Genomic DNA, 15,426 nt, shown 5'->3' on the forward strand with positions numbered 1-15,426 from the left:
CTTTCTGAATAGGCAAGGGAGGCCTAAATGTAGAAATAGTCAACTTGGTCTGACAAGTAGGAAGAACAAGAAGTAGCAGTGAGTTACTCTAAACAGTATGTATTTGAGACCTGTCAAACAAATTCACCCAGGGCACTCTTTGACCAAAACTAAATCCCAAACAGCATACTGAAATTTAAAATGTTATGAAGCAAGCTGGGATGTGATTGTAATGTAGACTAGTTAGAGCTGAATGACGATTGTTTGGACACAAGAAAGATGTTTAAATTAAGCTAATTCACATTTGTGGTGACTTTGGACAGTCTGTTACCACAGCTTCGCTGACGTTATTCCTCAAGCCACTGTAACTCATGTCCAGTCCCCAAGGATTCCCCTCAAAGGAAGGAAGACTGCTTTAAAAAAAAAAAAAAAAAAAAAAAAAAATCAATATATAATAACTAGGCAGCTATGGGATAACAGGAAAAGTCCTCATCCATATAGAGAACCAGCTAGACAGGAAATAAATGGAACAAGGAAAAAGCAGTCCATCTTCATAGTGGAGGGACACTAACCCTGCAGCCCTACGGCCATCTGCGTTAAGAATATATTGTGTTCAATATACCCACTAATGAATCACAGGGGGACAGGGAAAACTTACAACAGTTAAGTGACAAAACTCACTGATAATACTAAATTATTCAGGATAAAGGGAAGTGCTGACTGCAAAGAGATATGGAATTCAATACTATTTAAATACAGACTGATATTCATGGTGGGAAAAAACACTTCAACTTCCTATGCATGATGATGGGCTCAGGAATGAGATCTTGGATTTACAATGAATTCTTATGAAAGCATCAGCACAGTCAAAAAGCAGGGAGAGCACTAGCAATTACTACTACAGAGAATAAAAGCAAAAGCACCTTTATTCAACTGTCCGAAAAGTTCAACCGCATCCTGAAAGCTGTAACTCTGGTCCTCTCTTCTCAGAAAAGGTTTAACAAAACTAGGAGAGTTTCAAGGAAGAAGAACATAAAAAAAACAAAGGTAAGACATAATTAACTAGGGGAAAATCAGCATGGAGAAATACTAGATCAGCATCAGATGAAACCAGCAGATGTCAGGCTCAAAACAAGTGAGAAAAAATGACTCTTCTTCTCATAAAGCAATTTTCAAGTTGTGGTTCTCCTAGCTTTCTCCTCTGGTTTTCTCAGCCTGTTTCCCACTCACATTCTCTCCTCAGCTTGAGAGAGTCACTGACATGAATGTCTTAAAAGAGGACAAGGAATTAAGGTGAATATACGCCACCCTTCCCTGCAAATTAAATGCAGCCATGTAACAGGTGAGAATTGGCCAGACAGACCACGAAAGCGTTCACCTAAACCTCCGAACCAGGTTGGTGGTAGCTGGAGGCAGGTGCCTGCTCAGCCCCTGGCCACCGCACAGGAAGAGCTGAACAAAGTCTCCCCAGAAGGACAGTCCTGTCCTAGTCCCTGAGGTATATCCCTCCCTCCCCGCCGGCCGGCCTTCAGGTTGACTGAAATAATGTGATTCGTAAAGAAGCCCGCACAGAGAAGCCGCTAACATTAGGCAGCCTGTTTTTTTAAAGCTATGTCAAAAGCATCTATATCGCTTGGTAAGTTTTTGAAGGCTCTTTATCTTATTAGAATTTAAATAAATTAGATTTGTTCTTGCTTATTTTGAGGCTAGTAGCAACTAAGACAGGTAACATCAACCCCCTCCCTTGAGTGAGCTGGCCTCACTTCCCCCAAATCCAGTCCTGCTTTATCAGGCATCCTGGTAACTAAGCTGTCCATCTGCAGAGGCGTCTCCACTTGCCCGTCAAGACATCAGAGAAAGTGAAATGCATGATAACCTCACCCAGTGCATGCCAGGTCAGGATTTCTTAAACCCAGGCTTCTCCAAATTGATTAAGCATAATCTTATGGTGGAACAAAAGGATCCAACTTGGTAGCTGATTATTTGTTAATAAAACACTGTACTTCAAATTAATGCTTCAGCTTACTCCACACTACAGTCTCCCATTCATATCGATAGACTTAAACCACAGCTGCACTAATGAAGGGCATTCAGGCATACTGAACAGCCGTTCCCGGAGGAAATTAGCACACCTCTGGAAGAAATCATCACACATTAAAACTGCGGTACCATCTCCTGTGCTGAAGCAAATTTATATCTGTTCAAGGGCTGGTACATGTGATCCTCCACAACCTCTTTTCTGAGGGGGCATCTGACATAACCCTGACAAGTCCAGAGACTGGATTTCAGCATGTCTAAGAGAACCTAAACCCACAAAAGAAGTGGATATTGCAGGCAGCATAACACAGGGGTGGGAGGAAAAACTATTTCCAACTACGTCTTGCCTCTGAGCTTTTTCCATGCTACCAAGTTTTTTGGGCAGAGACTCATGTTTACCTGTAGGGCACCATATGACAGCACACAAAAATGATAACCTGATACAAGTTAAATCACAACATTTATTCTTATTGTAACTACCTTCAGACTGAAACGAAATAAACATGCTGGTCAGCAACAGCTGCTGTGACATCCACCTGCAACTCCATCATCCAGCACTGTTCAATGAAAAAACGTGCCATTGCAGATAAATAGATACTTTTTGGTGCCAACAGAAATCTATCCAAACTTCTTGTGTTTCCACACATGCAAATTTTAGATCTTGGGGGCTAGTCAAAGGCTGAACTTATATCACAGTATAACAAAAGAGGAAGAATATAAAGATTTGAGACTAATACCTCTTATACTTAAGAGAAAAAAAGGGGCACATGAAGAGAGAGTGGTCTGATTTTATACAGAAGCTGTGAAAAGCTATGAAAAAACCCATCCTTGCAGGAGTTCAGAAGCTGCTGTAAGGTCTGGAAAAGACAAAATGATAAAGCGCTGTACCTTCAAAATCTGGATTTAAACCAGGACAATAATGTCAATGAAAGACTGCAGATGGCAGGCAGATAATTCCACAGCCAGAAGAAAGACCAGCCCCGGCCTCCCATCCCTAAATCCTCTCAAAAGACTCCAGCCAGACGCAGTCTAATCACAAAAGTGGTCAGAAAGAAAATGAAGGAAAATTACTCATATGTAAGCTTTACAATATACTAATGAACTGACTTAAGCAATGGGTATGCCTTGCAGATATTAGTGCAATTATTTGAGACAGTAGTGATACGGTGAAAAGATCACGTCCTGCCCAAGACTCTGAACCACCTGCAATTTCTGCAACTGTAGCACACATAGAGGGATCAAACTCTTAATAAAACATACCTAAAATGATTCACTGTGATCACTACTAAAAAGTTACTCAAACATTGAGCTGACACACGATTACCATACATTCATGGTGCTTTTTTATTTTATAAAGCTAGCACTTTCCTCAGTGACTGACCTATCTGAGACAATTTAGGGAATTTTGACTCAGGAGTGTATTAGCACAACATAAATAGACTAGCAACAGGTCTTGCCAAGATGTCACATTGCAGATGCTGATAAAACCAACAGAAAATATTTTTGACTGGCTTAAAGCAATCAGCATCTCAAACTGGAAAAGAAAATGATTCCACTGCAATGCGGACACAATGATGCACATCCTTATGGAATTCATTCCCATCTAATGCAAATGCATTTTCCATAACGCAGATGAAGATGCTTTCATCCAACACCATGCCAGGTTATGCACCCAAAAGCGTTATCTTCAGTAGCTCACTTCACAAAAACGGATGGCGTTTATGTGGGGAAGAAGGCAAGTCATAAGAGAAAGGGAAAGTAAGGGATAGACTGTTAGAAGAAGCTTGTTTTAAACCAGGATTTGAAGAAGGTAAGATTTCATGATTTGAAGAGTAATCCAAATATGCTTTTGATCACAACATAAGATAAAAGAGCTTAGGCTTTTTTTGGCATGGGGCCAAACAAAATTTTCTTCAGGATTAGGGCAGACCTGCTAGGGTGCCCACACTCAGCCCGTCACACCCCAGCTACCCCATAGCCCCAGTACCCTCCGCCTGGCACCCACGCCAGATGCTTCCATCCACCACTTCCCACAGATGTGCCCAAATCCCATCCCCAATCACAGCCCGCTTCCCCCACGGCCATGGCTTGGCTGAGATGCAGCCAGGGTTTGGAGGACCAGCAGAAGGCCTGGGGAGCAGGAAGGAGGGAGGCAGAGAGGAGCAGCCGGGAAGACACGAGTGCTGGCAGTACGACAGAGTCTTCCTGTTGATTGCAAGGACCTTGAATTTCATGCCACACACGGCAGGATCACTAACAAAGGATCAAAAGTAAAACGGTGCAAGAAGAAGCCGGCAATCCACAGCCCTGCACCATATCATGAGCTAGCTATGCACTTAATAAGGGTCTAGAGCACAAGTCTTATGAGGAGCGGCTGAGGGAGCTGGGGTTGTTTAGCCTGGAGAAGAGGAGGCTGAGGGGAGACCTTATTGCTCTCTACAACTACCTGAAAGGAGGTTGTAGCGAGGTGGGGGTCGGTCTCTTCTTCCTAGTAACAAGTGATAGGACAAGAGGAAACGGCCTCAAGCTGTGCCAGAGGAGGTTTAGGTTAGATATTAGGAAAAACTTCTTCACCGAGAGGGTGGTCAAGCATTGGAACAGGCTGCCTAGGGAAGTGGTTGAGTCTCCATCCCTGGAGGTATTTAAAGAACGGATAGATACGGTGCTCGAAGACATGGTATAGATGAACTTGGCAGTGATAAGTTAACGGCTGGACTCGATGATCTTAAGGGTCTTTTCCAACCTTGACGATTCTATGATTCTATGATTCAATATTGCATCAGAAGTACCTCACTGAGGCTACCAAGACAACGCCTCCACAACCGGATAACGCAAGAATTCAAGTTGTTGTACTGCGTTAGTTAGGCTACGCAACGTGGATTCATTTATCACAACAGGACTGTTATCACAGGACATCATCTTCTTTCAATACACCAGTTTAACTAGTAGTAGTAATGTGCTAGATTTCTTTTAACCTCAAAGTCCTGTGCAGCCTTAATACTTCACTTATCACACACTTCTGAAAAACGTGTCCTAAATTGACACATTCATTTCATCACTTTTTTTTTTGATAGCATTCTTTACCTTGGTATCAAACTACTGCACACCAACAGTATCTTTCCCTGCTTCACTATCAAGACCTGCACGTCTGCAATCGGACTTCAAGGGTTTACCACAAAACAAGAAAACTACCCATATGGCCAGACGAGCACCACCTTGGATAGAGAGCATCACTGTGTCACGTACAACCACATCCTCCAGGGAAGCAATACACGGACAACATCCCGACATGCATGCATTTGAAAGCTATGCAAGAAATAAGTCAGGAATTCACGCATGTTTATTCTGGCTCTTCCTAACTTTTGAACACCTGCCTTCACAAGCCCAATACTCTTCTGAATGGCAGCATAAGATAAATCAAATAGAGAGGAGAAGAAAAAGTTTAGGAAGAAGCCATTACACATAATTCAGTGAAAAATCACAGCAAGACACAAGGGAGGCTTCCCACACACACACTGTTGCTAATAAAATTATCTGGAAAAGTGAATTTTTGAATTTAATACCAGTTAAAGAATCAATCTTTAAATGGAAATATTAAAAAACTATACTCATAATATAATTCATGGTTGGGTAGGCACAGATGACAACAATAATACAATCATTTAAATACCCCTTTTCATCAATCTAGCTCAAAATGTACAAAACAGACAAACAATTTAAGTGCAAGAACCCAGAATCAGAAACAGGCTGTCCCACAGGACTGCCAGAGCTAGAAGCTCCCAGACTAAAAAAAATGCTTTAGAATCAATTAAATCTTACAAACTGCAATTTGAATCAAAAATCATCTCTTGTATTCCTCCTAAGTAATCACATGTGTACCAAGAAACACATTACTACCTATCAAACACTGATTTGCTTACAAAATGTAGAAAAGAAAGCTAGATTTGAAGTTCATGTTTATTTTAATTCCCACTTCTTATCATTGTATAATACATAAAATTTTAATTTCTGTAATAAACACATTTGTACTTCAACAGGAATTTTTAAGAAGTTATTTCATTACTCTAAGGCCTATGGCAACTGGCCCACACATAATCATTTGTTTGAACTCGACTAGGCAGAAATTAAGGTATTTTTCTGCTTGAAGTGTTAGGATGAAAAGAGCCTTTGGTTCAATTTCAGCCAGATTAAATTTCTCAGCAAGATGCTAAAATCATAGTTGCTTTAAAAAACATGTATTTTTCATTTAACTGATGGCTGAAAAAATTACTTTTCCTCCCAAAGTACTACACTTATGGAAGGTAAACCATGAAGACAATCAGAATCTAATGCTCTATAATGCACTGATGAAGGTTTTTTGCTATTAATAATTTTTGCCTCTGCGAGTCCTTAGAAATATTAAGCCTTTCAGCACCAAAGCAGTAAAAACAACAGCTTCAGTAAATACCTCTTTTGTCTGGTATCACTAATACCTAAGACAGAATCATGGAATCATAAAATCATTTTGGTTGACCCTTAAGATCATCAAGTCCAACCGTTAACCTAGCACTGCCAAGTCCACCACTAAACCATGTCCTCGAGCACCACGTCTACCTGTCTCTTCAATACCTCCAGGGATGGGGACTCAACCACTTCCCTGGGCAGCCTGTTCCAATGCCTGACCACCCTTTCAGTGAAGAAGTTTTTCCTAATATCCAACCTAAACCTCCTCTGGTGCAGCTTGAGGCTGTTTCCTCTCGTCCTATCGCTTGTTACTAGGGGGAAGAGACCGACCCCCACCTCGCTACAACCTCCTGTCAGGTAGTTGTAGAGAGCAATAAGGTCTCCCCTCAGACTCCTCTTCTCCAGACTAAACAACCCCAGCTCCCTCAGCCGCTCCTCATAAGACTTGTGCTCTAGACCCTTCACCAGCCTCGTTGCCCTTCTCTGGACACGCTCCAGCACCTCGATGTCCTTCTTGTAGTGAGGGGCCCAAAACTGAACACAGGACTCGAGGTGCGGCCTCACCAGTGCCGAGTACAGGGGCACTGTCACCTCCCTGGTCCTGCTGGCCACACTATTTCTGATACAAGCCAGGATGCCATTGGCCCTCTTGGCCACCTGAGCACACTGCTGGCTCATGTTCGGCCAGCTGTTGAAAAGCACCCCCAGGTCCTTTTCCACCAGGCAGCTCTCCAGCCACTCCTCCCCCAGCCTGTAGCGTTGCATGGGGTTGTTGTGACACAAGAGCAGGACCCAGCACTGAGCCTTGTTAAACCTCATACAGTTGGCCTCGGCCCCCTATCAGTCCAGCCTGTCCAGGTCCCTCTGTAGGGCCTTCCTACCCTCCAGCAGATCAACACTCCTGCCCAACTTGGTGTCGTCTGCAAACTTACTGAGGGTGCACTCGATCCCCTCATCCAGATCATTGATAAAGATATTAAACAGAAGTGGCCCCAGTACTGAGCCCTGGGGAACACCACTTGTGGCTGGCTGCCGACTGGATTTAACTCCATTCACCACCACACTCTGGGCCCAGCCATCCAGCCAGTTTTTTACCCAGCAAAGAGTACACTCAACCAAGCCATGAGCAGCCAGTTTCTCCAGGAGAAGGCTGTGGGAAACAGTGTCAAAGGCTTTACTAAAGTCCAGGTACACAACATCCACAGGCTTTCCCTTATCCACTAAGCGGGTCACCTTGTCATAGAAGGAGATCAGGTTAGTCAAGCAGGACCTCCCTTTCATAAACCCATGCTGATGGGGCCTGATCCCCTGGTTGTCCCGCACATGCCACGTGATGGCAGTCAGGATGATCTGCTCCATAGCCTTCCCCGGCACTGAGGTCAGGCTGACAGGCCTGTAGTTCCCCGGATCCTCCTTCCGGCCTTTCCTGTAGACGGGGAGTCACCTTTTCTACCCTCCAGTCAACTGGGACCTCCCCAGTTAGCCAGGACTGCTGACTGATGAGGGAAAGTGGCTTGATGAGCACCTCCACCAGCTCCCTCAGTACCCTTGTGTGGATCCCATCTGGCCCCATAGACTTGTGCGTGTCCAAGTGGTGTAGCAGGTCACTAACCATTTCCCCTTGGATTATGGGGGCTTCATTCTGGCCCCCGTCCCTGCCTTCCAGCTCAGGGGGCTGGGTACCCCAAGAACAACTGGTTTGGCTATTAAAGACCAAGGCAAAGAAGGCATTAAGTACCTCAGCCTTTTCCTCATTCTTTGTCACCGAGTTTCCTCCCCACATCCAATAAAGGATGGAGATTCTCCTTAGCTCTCCTTTGTTGCTGATATATTTACAGAAACATTTTTTATTGTCTTTTATGGCAGTAGCCAGGTTAAGTTCTAGTTCGGCTTTGGCCCTTCTGATTCTCTCCTGGCATAACCTCCTGTAGTCCTCCTGAGTTGCCTGCCCCTTCTTCCAAAGGTCATAAACTCTCCTTTTTTTCCCCGAGTTCCAGCCAAAGCTCTCTGTTCAGCCAGGCTGGTCTTCTCCCCTGCCGCTGGCTCGTCTTTCAGCACATGGGGATGGCCTGCTCCTAGGCCTTTAAGATTTCCTTTTCAAGGAAGCTGAGAAAACTCAAAAGAATTGAACAGACACTAGGAGCAACTACAGCTGTCAGAGACACTGAAATTGGCATTTCTGCTTTGCCTCATGTAATTATTCATCCAGACTGTAATCTGAGTTTTGCATAGAAGGCTGGGTTTTTTCCCCCGAGTAGCAAAAAAAATTAATTTAGATGCAAACTTGATCCCATAAAATCCTGGTACAAAATTTAAATAACCTGTATTTACATACCAAGTAAGGCTACACTTCAGTCCATCACATTTCTCCTCAGCACTAAAAGGACTTTACGTGTTCAGCAGATGAAACTATGTATAGACCAGATTTTCATAAACCTGTCAATAATTCTCTACAGGATACACACCATATTCTCTACCAGTATATCCATCTTACATGGCACTCTTGTCAAAAAAAATCTCCAGCATAATTTCTGAGTAAAGTAATAAAAATATTCTTGCATACCATCGCTAGTTTGTGGACCCTTTAGGAAAAGCTTAGTTACTTCTCTCTTGACTACTCCACTCCCTGTTAGCAGGTGCTGCTGAAGAATAGGATGTTACAGCATATTGATAGCAGTTGTGAGAGAGAAAAGTGAAATCCTGAAATGCATTGAAGTTGGGTCCTCATAGCTGGACAGGAGGCAGGGAAGAAGATTAGCCCCTTGCTATACTGTTACAGACTGAGGTCTTTCCAAAGTGCAGCTCTACGTCTTCTATTTTTGGTTGGATCATTTTTGAAGAAGTCACATATTTCATTCCTTAATAAACAAAAGGAGCTAAAATGACTTATTTCAATTTTTTATTTGCCCAAAGCAATTACAATTCATTTATGTCTTTGACAAATATCTCCCTAGGCCAATCTTGCCAGTGAAATATGGTACCTCATTTGTGGTTTTAAATAAAATACATCAGTGCAGCATGTCACTAACGGAAGTATCTCTAAGAAAAGATACGACTATGAGTTCTCTGGAAGTTCATCCAAAATCCTAACTGTTGAGGGAAAAAGAATTGCAAATCTGAAACTAATGAGAATAAATAAATAAAACATAGTTGTCAGATGGCATAATTAATTTAAGAACCTAAAAGTGCTTTACAAACATTCATCATTACACCACCCATCCAAACAGATAAATACTGTTAGTCCTATTATACATATTTAGAGAGTAAGGGGCAGCAAGGTTTTTTTCTTACATCACAAAATGACTCACTGACAAAGTCAAGCAGAGGTGAAGCTGAAGATAAATGGAGAAATACAGCTCAAGGCTCAATCGTTCATTACCATGCCCTACAAGTATGTGATTTATTAAGATCTAATCAAGTCCAAGAACATCATAAGTTTGACAGTGCGAACTTCAGAACGTGCCACCTGTGACAGAGCATGATGCTAAGCCTGGTGCTGCAACTACATTATATAGGCAAACATTGGAGCCCCACTTGTGGAGCCTGGTTCCCAGAGTTTCTGTTCCCTGAAAAAGAAAACAGCTCTGCAAAAAAGCTTGACGAAAAGCACCTGGATGATCAGGAGGTTGATCACTTTATTTTTAACCGTCATTTACTTTTTACTGTTCAAAGCCAGTCTCCTACATGAGGTTGATAGCACTGCCTGGGTAAACATCAAGAAGCAGGGGAAAGTGAAAACTTTCCCACCTGAGTACTATCACAAAGCCACTTTTGAATTTTATTACAGCTTCTTTTCAAACAAACAACAAGGAGAGAAGCAATGAGGTTACTACTGTTACAGAATCCCCATCCATTCTCACAGACTAAGAGGTCCCCACCGACACAAACAGGCATACATCATCTACATACCAAGCATCTAAATAAGGATTTCTATAGACCTTAAACACTCGCTGAAGTCTAAAGGCAGGTGCGTAATAGCTTATGTAGCCAGCCAACTGTAGTTTTGGTACATGCAGTGGCTGTAACTAGTACTTTCTGCTCAGAAATTATTATTAAGTTCTGAATTAGTGTCATTAGGCTATGTCTTGTGGTCTGCAATGCAACTGTAGATCTTACACATAATCATAATCTCAGAAACAGTTTGTTTTCCAAGTACCTAGAGAACGAAGATTACACAATACTTGGAACTTGAGCCTGCCAAAATAAGTTGTTATAAAACTAGCTGCACACCTGGACATACCACGTTGAAAGCAAGAAAGTTAAGTAAATAACGTTCTCCTCAGAATAAGCCATGCACTCAAACAGTCCTACTAGAGGGTCTGGATTATGCCTAACTAATGCTGCATAAGAATTTAGTCTTTGTTACATTTTTCCATCTTTGAACAGAGACGGATTTACTGATCTGCCCAGTAGATTGCTCCTTTAACATTGGTAGGTCATTTTAAGTTCATTTGAACAACTAATGGAGGGAAGATCCCCCTGCCAGTAAGACGCTTTCTACCCCTCTCAGTTTTTTCCCTGTGAATGAAAGGTAGACAATAGCAGACAACATGTCCTTTTGGTCACATGTATCGAAGAAATACCAAACGGAACCCCAAATAATCACTGCACACATAATTATAAAAATACAAAGATATCGGTTATGCCTTTTAAAAAAACAGAGCTCTGCCTACAGCCTATGCCGTAACGCACACAACACCCCAGGGCATGATAAGCCCTTTATTAATGCTTGCAATAAGATGAACACTGCAGAACAATTACACGCCGTAGCCATGGATTTCTAGAATCAGGGCGCTCTGAATCAGAGCGCGGCGAGCGAATACTCACAAGGTGTTGAGTCCTCAGGGGAAGCCGCTGTTTGCAGCAAACTAGTGGGAATATCTTCAGTGGAGTTTTCAGGTGATGTCAACAACAGGAAGGATGACTTTGAGCCAGATTTCCATTTCTCATCAGACACGGCCTTAAAAGTTGGAACAAGAGCGTTAAGGCTCCTCGTTTATCCCCCCCCAAACCTGCGGTTAAACCCCTGCGTAGATGCGGGCTCCCGTGTCTGTGCGGCAGCCCGGAGAGGTCGTGCCTGCATGAGGCGGCGGGGGGGGGGGCCCTCCCCGGACCCGTAATAAGGAAACACTTTAATTAGTCGGGCACCGAGCACTGATTTTGCAGGGCCCGCACCCAGCTGCAGCCCCGCCACCTCCGCGACCACCTGTCTGTCTGTCTGTCCGCCCGCCCGCCCGCCGGCCCCAGCCCGCCGCCGCCCGCCACGACGCGCTCCCCCCCGCCCCACCCCACAGCCCCACGCCACCCCGGCGGCGGGGCGCGGGTCCGCGGCCGGGGGCCCGGGCCTGCCGCCGCCGGCGCCCCGCTCACCTGCGCTCCCCCCCCGGCACACGCTCCCCGTCGGGCGCCGGGCCGGGCTCGGCACAGCCCCACCGCCTCCAACGGCGCCGCCGGGCCGGGCTGCCCCGGAGGTGGCGCCGCCGCCGCCGCCGCCGTGCCCGCTGCGAGGGCGACACCCAGCGGCCGCGGAGGGCGGGCGGGCAGCGCCCCGCCAACCCGCCCCGCCAGCCCGGGCCGCCTCCCCCGCCGCCGGGGGACGGGACGGGCCCTGCCGGCCCCCTCGCAGCCGTTCCCCGCCGAGGAGACGGGGGAGGTCCCGCGTGGAGGCGTGGGGCCACGGCCCCCCCCCTCCCCTGGCACCGGCGCGGGCTAACGCACCCCAGCGGCGTGGGCTAATGCGAGCGTGGAGCCCGGGCGCGATCGCCCGCCTGGCCCGGAGCGGAGCGGGGCGGATTCCCCCAGGATTCCCGCAGGATTCCCGCAGGATTCGTTACCCCCCGGGCTCTGGCCGGAGCGAGGCTCCTGGAGAGCTGGGTGCTCTCCTGAACCGAAGCTCCTTCGCGACTTAATTGTGGAAGCTCGTAATCACTTGCGTAGGAGCAGAAGCGCTGCAAAACCAATTTCGGGGAAGCCAGATGCCCTCCCCTCCAGCAGCCAGCCCGCCAGCCGGCTTTGAAGTCTGGGCTGAAGGTCAGAGAGGGCTGGCTTGAAAGCTCGCTGTGCCTCACCCACCGCCTTGCTATCGCAGCGTCCCGGGGGCCCTCGGTTCACCGCAGTCGTGTGCGTGTGCGGGCAGCGATGTAGGTCGGTAACGCGCGGCCTGGGAGGGAGGCAGGTTAGGCGGGACCATCTGTAGAGACCAGCGCAGGAGAAAGGAGTTTGTGTGAACAGGATGAGTAAAACGATAAAAGCGGGATCTGAAGAGGAAGGAGAAAACGGAAAGCAAGCAGCTGTTCCCCATCCCATCCCCGATCCCGCCGGCACATGGCTTTAAAGGCCGTTCCTCCGGCTCGAAGGCATTTTCAGGGTGATGCCCTAAACGAACCGGACGTTGAGGTATCACAGGCACTATCTAGCTATGTGACGAATATACTCTTTTGAATGTTTTTGCAGATTATTCTACTTACACATTTTCCACTAAGCAATTACTATGGTATTCACCCTTCTGCGGCAAGTCACACCACAGGTTCACATCAAAACCTTTGGTGCCCCGCAGGAAAGATTTACTGACTGAATTTTGTGTTCCGACGCCTCTCTGAGCTCAGCAAAGCTTTGTAGCTTTGTCAAAACCCCAGCACTAGTCTGAAGTCTGGTGTCATTACCGAAACTAGAACGTAATTGCTAAAATACATAAAAATAAGTTGTGATTCCTCATGTTATAATTTTCTTTGCTTGTTTCCATATTCAGGATAGGCCTACTTCATGGGAATTTTATTTTACTTGATATTGTGTAAAATTCTGATGTAGGAATGGAAGTATTGGGGTGAGTAACAGTTAAGCTATATGTTAAATAAGTTCCATATATGTAAATGTTTGCAGGACTACTTTGGCTATGTTTGATCATTATGATTGAGAAACAAGACGTTAACACATTGCAGAAAAAGGCTTTCTTGGCACTGATCTGCCACCAGTCTATTTAATGGGAGTTTTCCCCCTTTAACAAACGCAGGGGGAGATGCTGTCACCATCCTGCAAACGTAGATGCACTCGGGCTCCCTTGATTGTGTGGATGTCGGTGGGACCAGTCCCTGCGCTTAATTATCGTTCACCTTTTTTAATTCAGGTTTTTTGTATTCTTTTGGATTTTTTTTCTGTTGGGAAGAGAAATGCATGAGGGATTCCCTCAGCTGCCTGAAACAGAAAGTATGTCATGCCTATGAACTGCAGCTCCCTGCTGACAAAGTCCAGTCACATCTAATGTTGCACAAGTCATATATTCAAAGACTCAACCCCATGCCTACTTGCCCTTACGACAAGTCCCGTGACTGAAGGCTGGGTGCTGTTTCATTATGCGCAGCAGGCTTCGAAGTTAAATGACCTGACAAAAGAAAAAGGAAAGAAAAAGGCTGGGTGCAGAGGGGACAGAAGAAAACTTGGTGGCAAAGGGACAGAGGAGGAACAAATCCTGAAGCTTACGTGGAGTCCAGGACAGATTATATTGCCAACGGGTTGGCAGAAGTGCTTCAGCCCTACTCTAAAAACTTAGCTGGTGATGGGCCTGGAGTCTACGTGGCTTTGAACCCGAAGCTGTGGTCAAGCAGGAGGTCGCTGACATCAGTGTCATGGGAAGAGCTGCATTGTAACCAGTCCTGTCATTCTGGAGCTTCTACACCCTGATTTAGTATTTTAATGTCTCCAAATTATTCTCTCTCTCTCACTGGTGATGTTTCATAGTTCTTTGTATAACAGAAACCTAATACAGTCAGATTTCTGGGCAAGACCCACTTTCCATAGCCAGCCTTGAAAGCTAATAGCCCTTTCTGCGCAGATGTGGTCAGCCGATGGTCCTTCCCTACAAACCTGGAAACTCTTCCCCTCTTTCCATCAGGAGTTTGCAGCAGATGAATGCCTCCCAGGGCTGTCCCAAGACACAATGCTGAAAACATGACTGGTAAAAATCCCTGCTCCAAACTTAAGTCCTAATTCCATGTAAGGGATTTAACATTGAAATGTCTCCCATAATCTTTTGGTACGTTGTTAATGTTCAAGCAAAACTTCCAAGCGGCTTGGTAAGTTGAGAATAAAGAAAGGCATTTCAATAAATTCACATATTGCTAGATCTGTCATGATGCGAAACATTAAGAGGGGGATTTTTCCCCCCGCCCCAGCCAAAAGTGTGCCTCCATTATCTCAAGTGGGTTAGCACAGCTGGAAGACCTGGTGATGAGAAGACTGTCATGCTGCTTAGAGGTGGGAAAATAATCAGCTGCAGGAATACACATGGAGACTCCAAACGTAAGTCCAACGATTACACTGAATGCAAGGAAGGAGAACGGGACAGGAACAAGTAGTAAGACAGAAACAGAGGAAAATGCGCTGCTGGAGAATCGGGAACTCAGCTGCCAATCACCACAGCAATCAGCATGGGTGATCAGCCGGGGGCTAACACACACGCTCCGGTGTCGAGGCTGGTGCAAGGCAACAAGAGCAGCACTGGAAACTGCCGAGAAGGGCCCTGGCTGGGGGCAGAAGGTCTGTCTTCACAGTGCGAGTCTGGAGGAAGCAATGGCAAGCAGCTCAGCGCACCTCAGCCTGCCAGGGGCTTCAAAATCCCATCCTCTTCCAAGGAGGTTTCACTGCTATGGCTTTCTTTAGTCTTCCTTATTCATCCAGAGCATTATTTCTAAATAATCTCACCCGCGCTGCCAATATGTTACCATCCACCATTACTGCCTGGCTTAACATTTTGGGCCGGGCCCTATGACGGCAGGGTTGGCACAGAGGGAGCAGCGGGCAGGCCGCCGGCACCGCCTGGGCCCCAAGCGGGCACGGCCGGCCCGTGAGCTGAGCGGCGTGGGGCGGACACGGGCCCTCCCGCGGCCTCGCACAGCCTGAAGGCAGAGGCGCCCGTGGGGGTGACAGAGGAGGGCCCCGAGAGCCCGCTTTGGGGCTCCGGGCGGGGGGTTG

Source organism: Platalea leucorodia (assembly GCF_965183815.1).
Source record: "Platalea leucorodia genome assembly, chromosome: 3".
NCBI classification, from domain to species: Eukaryota; Metazoa; Chordata; class Aves; order Pelecaniformes; family Threskiornithidae; genus Platalea; species Platalea leucorodia.